Source organism: Xenopus laevis, chromosome 5L, assembly GCF_017654675.1.
Source record: "Xenopus laevis strain J_2021 chromosome 5L, Xenopus_laevis_v10.1, whole genome shotgun sequence".
Taxonomy (NCBI): domain Eukaryota; kingdom Metazoa; phylum Chordata; class Amphibia; order Anura; family Pipidae; genus Xenopus; species Xenopus laevis.
The window spans coordinates 62,242,263-62,254,822 of record NC_054379.1 but is presented as its reverse complement, the minus strand read 5'-3'; the positions used below and the strand labels follow the sequence as shown (position 1 = coordinate 62,254,822).

The 12,560-nt window shown below is 43.5% G+C and overlaps 1 protein-coding gene across 3 annotated transcripts in view; it reads right to left on the bottom strand.

Moving 5' to 3' along the window:
- pcnx2.L (pecanex 2 L homeolog) overlaps positions 1–12,560 on the bottom strand; it is a 643,210-nt gene that overhangs the window by 492,388 nt on the left and 138,262 nt on the right. The gene's annotated exons all lie outside the window — the stretch shown is intronic.

Sequence of the window (12,560 nt, the reverse complement as noted above, 5' to 3'; positions counted from 1 at the left end):
GTCTTTCTCCATCATGGATTTGTCTAGTGCAGTCCCATTAAAGTTATAAGTGGCTTGCATATTTTTACATTCCAGGTGCAATATACATTTATCAACAATGAATGTCATCTGAAACTTAGCTGCCCAGATGACAATGAATGTCATCTGAAACTTAGCTGCCCAGATTGCCAGTTTGTCAAGATCCTGCTGCAAAGATGGCACATCCTGGATGGAATAAATTGGGCTGCATAGATTTGTGTCATCTGCAAACACCTATACATTACTTACTATGCCCTCCCCTAAGTCATTAATGAATAAATAAAATAAAAATGGACCCCATACAGAACACTGCGGGACACCACATAAAAATCCTACTACAAGTAGAGAATGTTCTATTGACAACCCTCTGAACACAACCCTGTAGACAGTTTCCAATCCACGTACAAATAACCTTATTAAGCCCAACAGACTTTAATTTAGAAAGCAGTCATTTGTGGTGCTCTGTATCAAATGCTTTGGAAAAATACAATTTACTGCATCCCCATTATTCAACTTCTTAGTATCCTCATCATAATAAGCAATCAATCTGACATGACCAATCCTTCATAACCATTGTCCTCTATGCAAGCATAAACAGCATGTTAATACATATTAATTTAATTTGTAATCTGCTATGCAGGATATAACAAATGTTTTAGCATTTATATATAAATCACTCATTAACAGACTTTATTCGCTATATGAGTTTTTCTCAACTCGCTACATGTAGATACCTGGGAGGGACCCACAGATGGCCTCACTTTTTGATAATAATATAGGTTGAAGTCACCATTCTGGTAATAGTCTTCCTTATAAAAATACTTGGCCAAAGCTTTATGGAGGTAGTCAAATCCTTATAAAAACAACCTTTTCTATGGCAAAACTAAATAATACATTGAATTAGCAACACCCAAGGGGTCTGGTTAGTAAAATCTTTCACATGTCATATGTCATATGTTCAATATGGTGCCAGTATTAAATGTATGTTTACAAATGCAAGAAGTCTGACTGGTAAAATGGGAGAGCTGGAGCTGCTGGTGATGGAAGGAAAATATGATGTGATTGGTAGGGATGTAGCGAACGTCGGAAAAAAAGTTCGCGAACATATTCGCGAACTTGCGCAAAAACGCGAACCCCATAGACTTCAATGGGAAGGCGAACTTTAACATCTAAAAAAAAAATTTCTGGCCAGAAAAATGATTTTAAAGTTGTTTAAAGGGTGCAACGACCTGGACAGTGGCATGCCAGAGGGGGATCAAGGGCAAAAATGTATCTGAAAAATCTGCCTGTGTGTGCTTGGAAGAGATAGTGTAGGGGGAGAGCTGTTAGTGATTTCAGGGACAGATGATAGTAAGTTTGCTGGCTAGTAATCTGCTTGATACTGCTCTGTATTGGAGGAACAGAAGTCTGCAGGGATTTGAGGGACATTTTAGCTTAGGTAGCTTTGCTGGCTAGTAATCTACTGTTCTCTTTAAACAACTGCCATACGTTGACCTTGTAGGCATTGTTTGCCCAGTTTTTTTGGACGCAGCCACTGAAGCACAGTTGCCAGAAAAAATATGCCATATAAATGCTGAAAATAGTCATTTTTCGCCATACGTTGACCTTGTAGACATTGTTTGCCCAGTTTTTTTGGTTGCAGCCACTGAAGCACAGTTGCCAGAAAAAATATGCCATATAAATGCTGAAAATAGTCATTTTTTGCCATACGTTGACCTTGTAGGCATTGTTTGCCCAGTTTTTTTGGTCGCAGCCACTGAAGCACAGTTGCCAGAAAAAATATGCCATATAAATGCTGAAAATAGTCATTTTTTGCCATATACGTTGAGTCAACGTATGGCAAAAAATGACTATTTTCAGCAAAATAGGTCGTTGACCTTGTAGGCATTGTTTGCCCAGTTTTTTTGGCCGCAGCCACTGAAGCACAGAGGCCAGAAAAAATATGCCATATAAATGCTGAAAATAGTCATTTTTTGCCATACGTTGACTCAACGTATATGGCAAAAAATGACTATTTTCAGCATTTATATGGCATATTTTTTCTGGCCTCTGTGCTTCAGTGGCTGCGGCCAAAAAAACTGGGCAAACAATGCCTACAAGGTCAACGTCGTTGACCTTGTAGGCATTGTTTGCCCAGTTTTTTTGGCCGCAGCCACTGAAGCACAGAGGCCAGAAAAAATATGCCATATAAATGCTGAAATAGTCATTTTTTTGGTCGCAGCCACTGAAGCACAGTTGCCAGAAAAATTATGCCATATAAATGCTGAAAATATGCATTTTTTTGGTTGCAGCCACTGAAGCACAGAGGCCAGAAAAATTATGCCATATAAATGCTGAAAATATAAATTTTTTTGGTTGCAGCCACTGAAGCACAGAGGCCAGAAAAATTATGCCATATAAATGCTGAAAATATGCATTTTTTTGGTTGCAGCCACTGAAGCACAGAGGCCAGAAAAATTATGCCATATAAATGCAGAAAATATGCATTTTTTTGGACGCAGCCACTGAAGCACAGTTGCCAGAAAAAATATGCCATATAAATGCTGAAAATAGTCATTTTTTGCCATACGTTGACCTTGTAGACATTGTTTGCCCAGTTTTTTTGGTTGCAGCCACTGAAGCACAGAGGCCAGAAAAAATTAAACCAGTAGGGTTTGCACCCTAGTTTGTAACGGTGGCGGAGGGAGGAGGAGGACGCTAAAGGACAGCTGTGTGTGGAGTCATGAGGCTTGAAGAGAAGGACAGCTGCATAGAAGTCAGAACAAGTCTTCCGGCGTGCAGTAACCCTCCGAGATCCACCCCTCATTCATTTTAATAAAGGTCAGGTAATCGACACTTTTGTGACCTAGGCGAGTTCTCTTCTCAGTTACAATCCCTCCTGCTGCACTGAAGGTCCTTTCTGAGAGCACACTTGAGGCTGGGCAAGACAAGAGGTTCATGGCAAATTGTGACAGCTCTGGCCACAGATCAAGCCTGCGCACCCAGTAGTCCAGGGGTTCATCGCTCCTCAGAGTGTCGATATCTGCAGTTAATGCCAGGTAGTCCGCTACCTGCCGGTCGAGGCGTTCTTTGAGGGTGGATCCAGAAGGGTTGTGGCGCTGCCTTGGACAGAAAAACATTTGCATGTCTGACGTTACAGACTGGCCAAAGGGCTTTGTCCTTGCAGGTGTGCTCGTGGCAGGATTACTGGCACCTCTGCCCCTGGAATGTTGATGAGTTCCTGAAGTGACATCACCCTTAAAAGCATTGTACAACATGTTTTGCAGGCTGGTTTGTAAATGCCGCATCTTTTCGGACTTGTGGTATGTTGGTAACATTTCTGACACTTTATGCTTGTACCGAGGGTCTAGTAGCGTTGCGACCCAGTACAGGTCCTTCTCCTTAAGCCTCTTGATACGGGGGTCCTTCAACAGGCATGACAGCATGAAAGACCCCATTCTCACAAGGTTGGATGCAGAGCTATCCATCTCCGCTTCCTCATTATCAAGGACTGCATCATCCACGGTCTCCTCCCCCCAGCCACGTACAAGACCAGGGGTCCCCAAAAGGTCACCACTAGCCCCCTGGGAAGCCTGCTCCTGTTGGTCCTCCTCCTCCTCCTCCACAAAGCCACCTTCCTCCTCTGACTCCACTTCTGGCACCTCTCCCTGCGTTGCAGCAGGTGCCTGGGTTCGTTCTGGTGATTCCGACCAGAAATCGTGCGCTTCCAGCTCCTCGTCACGCTGGTCTACAGCCTCATCTGTCACTCGTCGCACGGCACGCTCCAGGAATAAAGCGAAGGGTATTAGGTCGCTGATGGTGCCTTCGGTGCGACTGACCATATTTGTCACCTCTTCAAAAGGTCGCATGAGCCTGCAGGCATCGCGCATAAGCACCCAGTAACGGGGGAAAAAAATCCCCAGCTGTGCAGATCCAGTCCTACCACCCAGTTCAAAAAGGTACTCGTTGACGGCCCTTTGTTGTTGCAGCAGACGTTCCAACATAAGGAGCGTTGAATTCCAGCGAGTCTGGCTGTCAGAAATCAAACGCCTGACTGGCATGTTGTAGCGCTGCTGAATGTCAGCAAGGCGTGCCATGGCTGTGTAGGAACGTCTGAAATGGGCCGACACCTTTCTGGACTGGGTGAGAACGTCCTGGAATCCTGGGTACTTGGAGACAAAACGTTGGACTATTAAATTTAACACATGTGCCATGCAGGGCACATGTGTTAAATTGCCTAGTCTCAACGCTGCCAACAGATTGCTTCCATTGTCACACACCACTTTTCCGATCTGCAGTTGGTGTGGGGTCAGCCACCGATCGGCCTGTGACTGCAGAGATGACAGGAGTACAGATCCGGTATGGTTTTTGCTTTCCAGGCACGTCATCCCCAAGACAGCGTGACAACGGCGTACCTGGCACGTCGAATAGCCTAGGGGAGCTGGGGGTGCACAGGTGTGGAGGAGGAGAAGGAGGACCCAGCAGCAGAGTAAGAAGAAGAAGAAGACGAGGTAGAGAGCGATGGAGGAGTAGAGGTGGTGGCAGAACCGCGTGCAATCCGTGGCGGTGACACCAACTCCACTGTTGTTGTTGAGCTACCCATTCCCTGCTTCCCAGCCATTACCAAGTTCACCCAGTGGGCAGTGTAGGTGACATACCTGCCCTGACCATGCTTGGAGGACCATGCGTCAGTAGTCATATGGACCTTTGGCCCAACACTAAGTGACAGAGATGCGGTAACTTGGCTCTGCACATGTTGGTACAGGTGTGGTATTCCCTTTTTAGAAAAAAAATTGCGGCTGGGTACCTTCCACTGCGGTGTCCCAATTGCTACAAATTTGCGGAAGGCCTCAGAGTCCACCAGCTGGTATGGTAAAAGCTGGCGGGCTAAGAGTGCAGACAAGCCAGCTGTCAGACGCCGGGCAAGGGGGTGACAGTCAGACATTGGCTTCTTACGCTCAAACATGGCCTTCACAGAAACTTGGCTGGTGGCAGATGACTGGGAATGGGAACAGGTGGTCAAGGTGGAAGGCGGAGTGGAGGGTGGTTCAGACGGGTCAAGGAGAGCAGAGGTAGAGCAGTAAGATGCTGGACCAGAAGGAGTGTGGCTTTTAGTTTGCCTGTTGCCTTTGAGGTGTTGCTCCCAAAGTGCTTTGTGCTTGCCGCTCATGTGCCTTCGCATAGAAGTTGTACCTATGTGGCTGTTGGGCTTACCAAGGCTCAGTTTCTGACTGCACTCATTGCAAATTACAATGCTTTTGTCAGAGGCACACACATTAAAAAAATCCCACACTGCTGACTTTTTGGAAGTGTGCGATCTGGCGGTAACAGTAGAAGTTGGCGGCATTGGCGGCAATGGCGGGTGCGTTGGCCGGCTGAACACAGGTGCCGATACATGTTGTTGCCCTACTGATCCCTGCGGGCTGTCCTCCCTGCTTCTTCTAAGTCTTATTCTCCTACTGCCTCTCTGACTCTCCGTCTCTCCATCTGAACTACCCTCCTCTTGCTCTCTTCTACTAGGCACCCACAAAACATCAATCTCCTCATCATCATTCTCCTCAGATGCATCAATTTCTTCTGACACATCACAGAAGGAAGCAGCAGCGGGGACCTCCTCCTCATCACTCATTATGTCCATCTCTGTCGTGTTCTCTGCCAGAATTAAATCTGGTGTAAGGTCCTCATCTCCTTCATCTTCTTCTGGCAATAATGGTTGCGCATTACTCAGTTCAAGAAACTCATGGGAAAATAACTCCTCTGACCCCAGTGAAGAAGGGGCACCGGTGGTGGAGGAAGTGTTACGTGGGGTGGCCATAGCAGTGGAGGATGAGGAGGATGTTGTGGTAAAGTTAGAAACGGTAGAGGATGGGGTGTGCTGTGTAAGCCAGTCAACTACCTCTTCAGCATTTTGGGAGTTCAGGGTCATTGGCTTTTTAAAACTGGGCAATTTGCTAGGGCCACAGGATTGCATAGCAGCACGGCCCCTAGCACGGCCTCTGCGTGGCGGCCTGCCTTTGCCTGGCATTATTTTTTAAAAAACAACAACAACAACAAAACTCAGTTGGTTTTTCTGGAAACGATAATACACACAGCTAGATGGCGGGTTGAAGAAAACACTGTGCAAATAATGCCTACAAGGTCAACGTATACACTACTACAGCGGTGGATACGGATTACGTAAAATATATTATGGCTGCTTGAAAAAAGTCACTCCGGTGTTTTTTCTGGAGACGGTAATATTATGGATATTTAGACAGAATGTGAACAAGGTCACACAGCTAGATGGCAGGTTGAAGAAAACAGTGTGCAAATAATGCCTACAAGGTCAACGTATACACTACTACAGCGGTGGATACGGATTACGTAAAATATATTATGGCTGCTTGAAAAAAGTCACTCCGGTGTTTTTTCTGGAGACGGTAATATTATGGATATTTAGACAGAATGTGAACAAGGTCACACAGCTAGATGGTGGGTTGAAGAAAACACTGTGCAAATAATGCCTACAAGGTCAACGTATACACTACTACAGCGGTGGATACGGATTACGTAAAATATATTATGGCTGCTTGAAAAAAGTCACTCCGGTGTTTTTTCTGGAGACGGTAATATTATGGATATTTAGACAGAATGTGAACAAGGTCACACAGCTAGATGGCGGGTTGAAGAAAACACTGTGCAAATAATGCCTACAAGGTCAACGTATACACTACTACAGCGGTGGATACGGATTACGTAAAATATATTATGGCTGCTTGAAAAAAGTCACTCCGGTGTTTTTTCTGGAGACGGTAATATTATGGATATTTAGACAGAATGTGAACAAGGTCACACAGCTAGATGGCGGGTTGAAGAAAACAGTGTGCAAATAATGCCTACAAGGTCAACGTATACACTACTACAGCGGTGGATACGGATTACGTAAAATATATTATGGCTGCTTGAAAAAAGTCACTCCGGTGTTTTTTCTGGAGACGGTAATATTATGGATATTTAGACAGAATGTGAACAAGGTCACACAGCTAGATGGCGGGTTGAAGAAAACACTGTGCAAATAATGCCTACAAGGTCAACGTATACACTACTACAGCGGTGGATACGGATTACGTAAAATATATTATGGCTGCTTGAAAAAAGTCACTCCGGTGTTTTTTCTGGAGACGGTAATATTATGGATATTTAGACAGAATGTGAACAAGGTCACACAGCTAGATGGCGGGTTGAAGAAAACACTGTGCAAATAATGCCTACAAGGTCAACGTATACACTACTACAGCGGTGGATACGGATTACGTAAAATATATTATGGCTGCTTGAAAAAAGTCACTCCGGTGTTTTTTCTGGAGACGGTAATATTATGGATATTTAGACAGAATGTGAACAAGGTCACACAGCTAGATGGCGGGTTGAAGAAAACACTGTGCAAATAATGCCTACAAGGTCAACGTATACACTACTACAGCGGTGGATACGGATTACGTAAAATATATTATGGCTGCTTGAAAAAAGTCACTCCGGTGTTTTTTCTGGAGACGGTAATATTATGGATATTTAGACAGAATGTGAACAAGGTCACACAGCTAGATGGCGGGTTGAAGAAAACACAGTGCAAATAATGCCTACAGGGCAAATAATGCCTAAAAGGTCAACTTATACACTACTACAGCGGTAGTAAAATAAAAAAAAGTAAAATAAAAAAAAAATGAATATTAAAAAAAAAAAATTAAAGTTGGTGCTGCTGAACTACTAGGAGCAGCAGATTAGCACACCAGTCCCACTCCCCAACACTGCTAGACTAATAGCACTGGGCTCTTATAGTAGTAGTAGTAGTAGTAGTAAAACAACAAAAAAATAAATAAAAGCAGTCCTTACAAGGACTACTGTTATTGCAGCAGTCAGCAGATGAGATCAGAAGCAGGACAGCTGCCCACTGCAGCTACATACAGAGCACTGCAGTAGAAGGTAGATTACTAGCCAGCAAAGCTACCTAAGCTAAAATGTCCCTCAAACCCCTGCAGACTTCTGTCCCTCCAATAACAGAGCAGTATCAAAACGATTACTAGCCAGCAAACTTTCAACTGTCCCTGAAATCACTAACAGGCAGCAGCTCTCTCCCTACACTATCTCTTCAGCACACACAGGCAGAGTGAAAAAACGCTGCAGGGCTTCGGTTTTTATAGGGAAGGGGAGTGGTCCAGGGGAGAGCTTCCTGATTGGCTGCCATGTACCTGCTGGTCTGGGGTGAGAGGGCAAAAAAAAGCGCCAACAATGGCGAACCCAAAATGGCGAACGTCGCGCGACGTTCGCGAACTTCCGGCGAGCGCGAACACCCGATGTTCGCGCGAACAAGTTCGCCGGCGAACAGTTCGCGACATCTCTAGTGATTGGTGTGGCCGAAACATGGCTGAATGAGTCGCATGACTGGGCAGTAAATATCAGTGGCTATACTTTGTTTCGGAGGGACAGAGGCAATAGAAAAGGAGGAGGGGTATGTCTGTATGTTAGGCAGGATTTAAAAGCTCATATAAAGGAGGAGGTTGTGTTAGAAAATGAGGGGCCAGAAGTCGTATGGGTGGAGTTCTTCACCAATTGTAAAGAATCCAGCAAATTAATTGTAGGAGTATGCTATAGACCCCTAATGTAAGTGAGGAGGAAGAGACAAAGCTCCTAATGCAAATAGAAAAGGCTGCTAGTTTAGGTAAAGTAATGATAATGGGGGATTTTAATTACCCAGATATTGACTGGAGCAACGGTACTGCTAGATCAGTTAATGGGAACAAGTTTATAAACTTATTGCACGACAATTTTTTAGCACAGGTTGTTGAGGAGCCTACCAGAAAAAATGCTATTCTTGATTTAGTGATCTCAAATGACCCAGAACTTATAGCAAATGTGCAAGTCATTGAACCCCTGGGTAATAGTGACCATAATGTTATATCTTTTAATGTCTGGTGCAAAAAACAAAAATATACTGGGGCAACAAAAACCATGAATTTTGCCAAAGCTAATTTTAGTGCCTTGAGGGCTGCCCTACAGAGCATTGATTGGGGCATTAGGTTTTCAGCTAAAAACACAGAACAGAAATGGTTGTCCTTTAAAATGATATTAAATCATTACTGTTCTCAATTTATTCCCTTAAGGACTAAACGTAGAAGCTCTAAGAATCATCCTGTGTGGCTTAATACAGAGGTAAAGATGTTAATGGGAAAGAAGAGAAAGGCATTTAAAAACTACAAATCTGTAGGGACAGAAGCTGCATTTAATGAATATAAACACTGTAATAAATGTTGTAAATCAGCAATCCGGAAGGCTAAGAAAAGAAATGAAGAGTTAACTGCGGTGGAGGTGAAAACTAACCCTAAAAAGTTTTTTAAATATATTAATAGTAAAAAGATGCAGGTTGAGAGTGTTGCTCCATTAAATAATGGTACCAGTATGGTTGTAACAGATACAGATAAGGCAAATGTGTTAAATCAGTTCTTTTCTTCAGTGTATACAATAGAGGAGTCTGGGTTCACAGGCTCACTTAATAACTGCACGAATGGTTCAGCTCAATCTAGTCAGTGGCTGACTCAGGATATGATTCAAAAAGCTTTAATACAAATTAATGTAAACAAGGCTCCAGGGCCTGATGGCATACACCCCCGGGTTCTAAGAGAGCTTAGTTCAGTTTTAGACCAGCCCTTATTTCTGATTTTCTCAGATTCACTGTCATCTGGTATGGTGCCTATGGATTGGAGAAAAGCTGATGTTATTCCAATATTTAAAAAGGGATTACGATCTCAGCCTGGCAATTATAGGCCAGTAAGCTTGACATCTGTGGTGGGCAAATTATTTGAAGGCTTGTTAAGAGATCACATTCAAAATTTTGTCCTAATGAATGGCATTATGAGCAACAATCAGCATGGCTTTATGAAGGATAGGTCATGTCAGACGAATTTGATTGCATTTTATGATGTGGTAAGTAAGATTCTGGATAGTGGGGGGGCAGTAGATGTGATCTATTTGGATTTTGCGAAAGCGTTTGATACTGTGCCCCACAAACGACTGCTTTCTAAACTAAGGTCTGTTGGGCTTAATGAAGTTTGCACATGCATAGGAAACTGGCTACAGGATCGGGTACAGAGGGTGGTTGTTAATGGGACATTCTCTACTTGGAGTAAGGTTCTTAGTGGGGTCCCCCAGGGCTCGGTATTGGGTCCACTTTTATTTAACTTGTTCATTAATGACTTAGGGGAGGGTGTTGTAAGTAATGTATCAGTGTTTGCAGATGACACAAAATTATCCAGCCCAATTAATTCCATCCAGGATGTGGCATCCTTGCAACAGGATCTTGACAAACTGGCAATCTGGGCAGCTAAGTGGCAAATGAGATTCAATGTTGATAAATGTAAAGTCATGCACCTGGGATGTAAAAATATCCAAGCCACTTATACCCTTAATGGGACTGCACTAGGCAAATCCATTATGGAAAAGGACCTTGGAGTCCTTGTAGATGATAAACTTGGCTGTAGCAAGCAATGCCAGTCAGCAGCATCAAGGGCAAATAAGGTCTTGAGCTGTATTAAAAGGGGCATAGAGTCACGGGAGGAGGGGGTCATTCTTCCACTGTATAGAGCACTTGTAAGGCCCCATCTAGAATATGCCGTACAGTTTTGGTCTCCATCACTCAAACAGGACATTATTGTATTAGAGAGGGTACAGAGAAGGGCAACTAAGCTGGTAAAAGGTATTGAAAATCTTAGCTATGAGGAAAGACTGGCTAAATTGGGGATGTTCACGCTGGAGAAGAGGCGCTTAAGGGGTGATATGATGACTATGTATAAATATATAAGGGGATCATATAACAATCTCTCTAATGCTTTATTTACCAGTAGGTCTTTCCAGCTGACACGAGGTCACCCATTCCGATTAGAAGAAAAGAGGTTCCGCCTAAATATTCGGAAGGGGTTTTTTACAGTGAGAGCTGTGAAGATGTGGAATTCTCTCCCTGAATCAGTTGTACAGGCTGATACATTAGATAGCTTTAAGAAGGGGTTGGATGGCTTTTTAGCAAGTAAGGGAATACAGGGTTATGGGAAATAGCTCATAGTCCAAGTTGATCCAGGGACTAGTCCGATTGCCATTTTGGAGTCAGGAAGGAATTTTTCCCCCTCTAAGGCAAATTGGAGAGGCTTCAGATGGGTTTTTTGCCTTCCTCTGGATCAACTGGCAGATAGGTAGTTAATACACAAAAAAAAAAAAAAAGTTGAACTCGATGGACATGTGTCTTTTTTCAACCTTACTTACTATGTTACTATGTTACTACAGTATGTTACTCTTCTACACTAATCTCTAAGTCTAGAGCAGTGCTGTCCAACTCTGGCCCGCGACCCCATCTTGTGTGGCTCCCTAAATAAAAGTGACAAATTACCTTGTACAAGTTTTAAAAGGTATCAGTACTGATATAAACTGGCCTCTTCTTTGTTTAAACCTTAAATTCAGACTGTAAGATTCAGCATTTTTCACACCTGTAACACCTCTATTGTTCATACCCCTAAAGCCCTGTACTGTTCACACCTCATAGCCAGACTGAAAGTGCCCAGATTGTTCACCTGTTCACACCTAATACAAACTGCTGGGGGCACCAGTATTGTGTCTCTGTATGAAGCACACTATGTACTGTTCATCTGGACTGGTCCTAACAGGTTTCCCTGTTTCCTGCTGTATTCTGCCTTCCGTATGTATGTGGGACATGAGCCTGGTAGGATTTGTTAGCATTTGGAGATTGGTGTTACGGGCCCATAAGGTTTTTAATCACGTGCTAGGACAGGGAATACTGTGTTATCCACAGGGGAGGAGGAAAAGGTGTATGGATTTAAAAGATGTTTTAATATGAATGATGAGTGATATCTTAGCAGTCAGCACCAACCATTTGTTTTTTTGGTGTACTACCAAAATGTGGACACTGTCTTAAAAGTTCTTGTGGTAATGAGGGTGTGGTTTCACTCAGAAGATGGACAGCAGTGGTCTAGAGGATGAACCCCAGGTAGAGATACCAACATACTGTAAGTCATGTACTGTATTGTCATGTATGTCATGTATATTTTTACTTATTGAGCATTCATTAAAGTAGGTGCTTTGTGCTGTTTGGTCTGTGCTGCCCTCTCATGTGCCATCACCTATTGATGCAGGGAAACCCTGAAGCTACCTCCATCATGATTTGGGGTTGTGGTATCTCCAGTGTTCCCACAGCAGACTGTGTCAATTGAACCAATAAACTAGTGTCTAAATAATTGGGGTTCAAATGTCATATCAATGCTGAGTGCTAGTAATAATGACATCTGAACTGTGCATTGGTTGCAATTGTGTCAGGTGCATCACCAACTCTCAGCAAAAATTACACTGGAGTTTTAGGGAAAACCCTGCTTTTCGGGTTTGCTCTTTGCACACTGTGCATAGATGAGTAAATTACCACTCCTGATTCCATAAGGTATATTGGCAGCAATGTATTAGGATTTTATCCCCCATTTTTCTCCACAATTTGGGACAGATTCTACAAGGAGTATCCAGTGAGTGGGGGG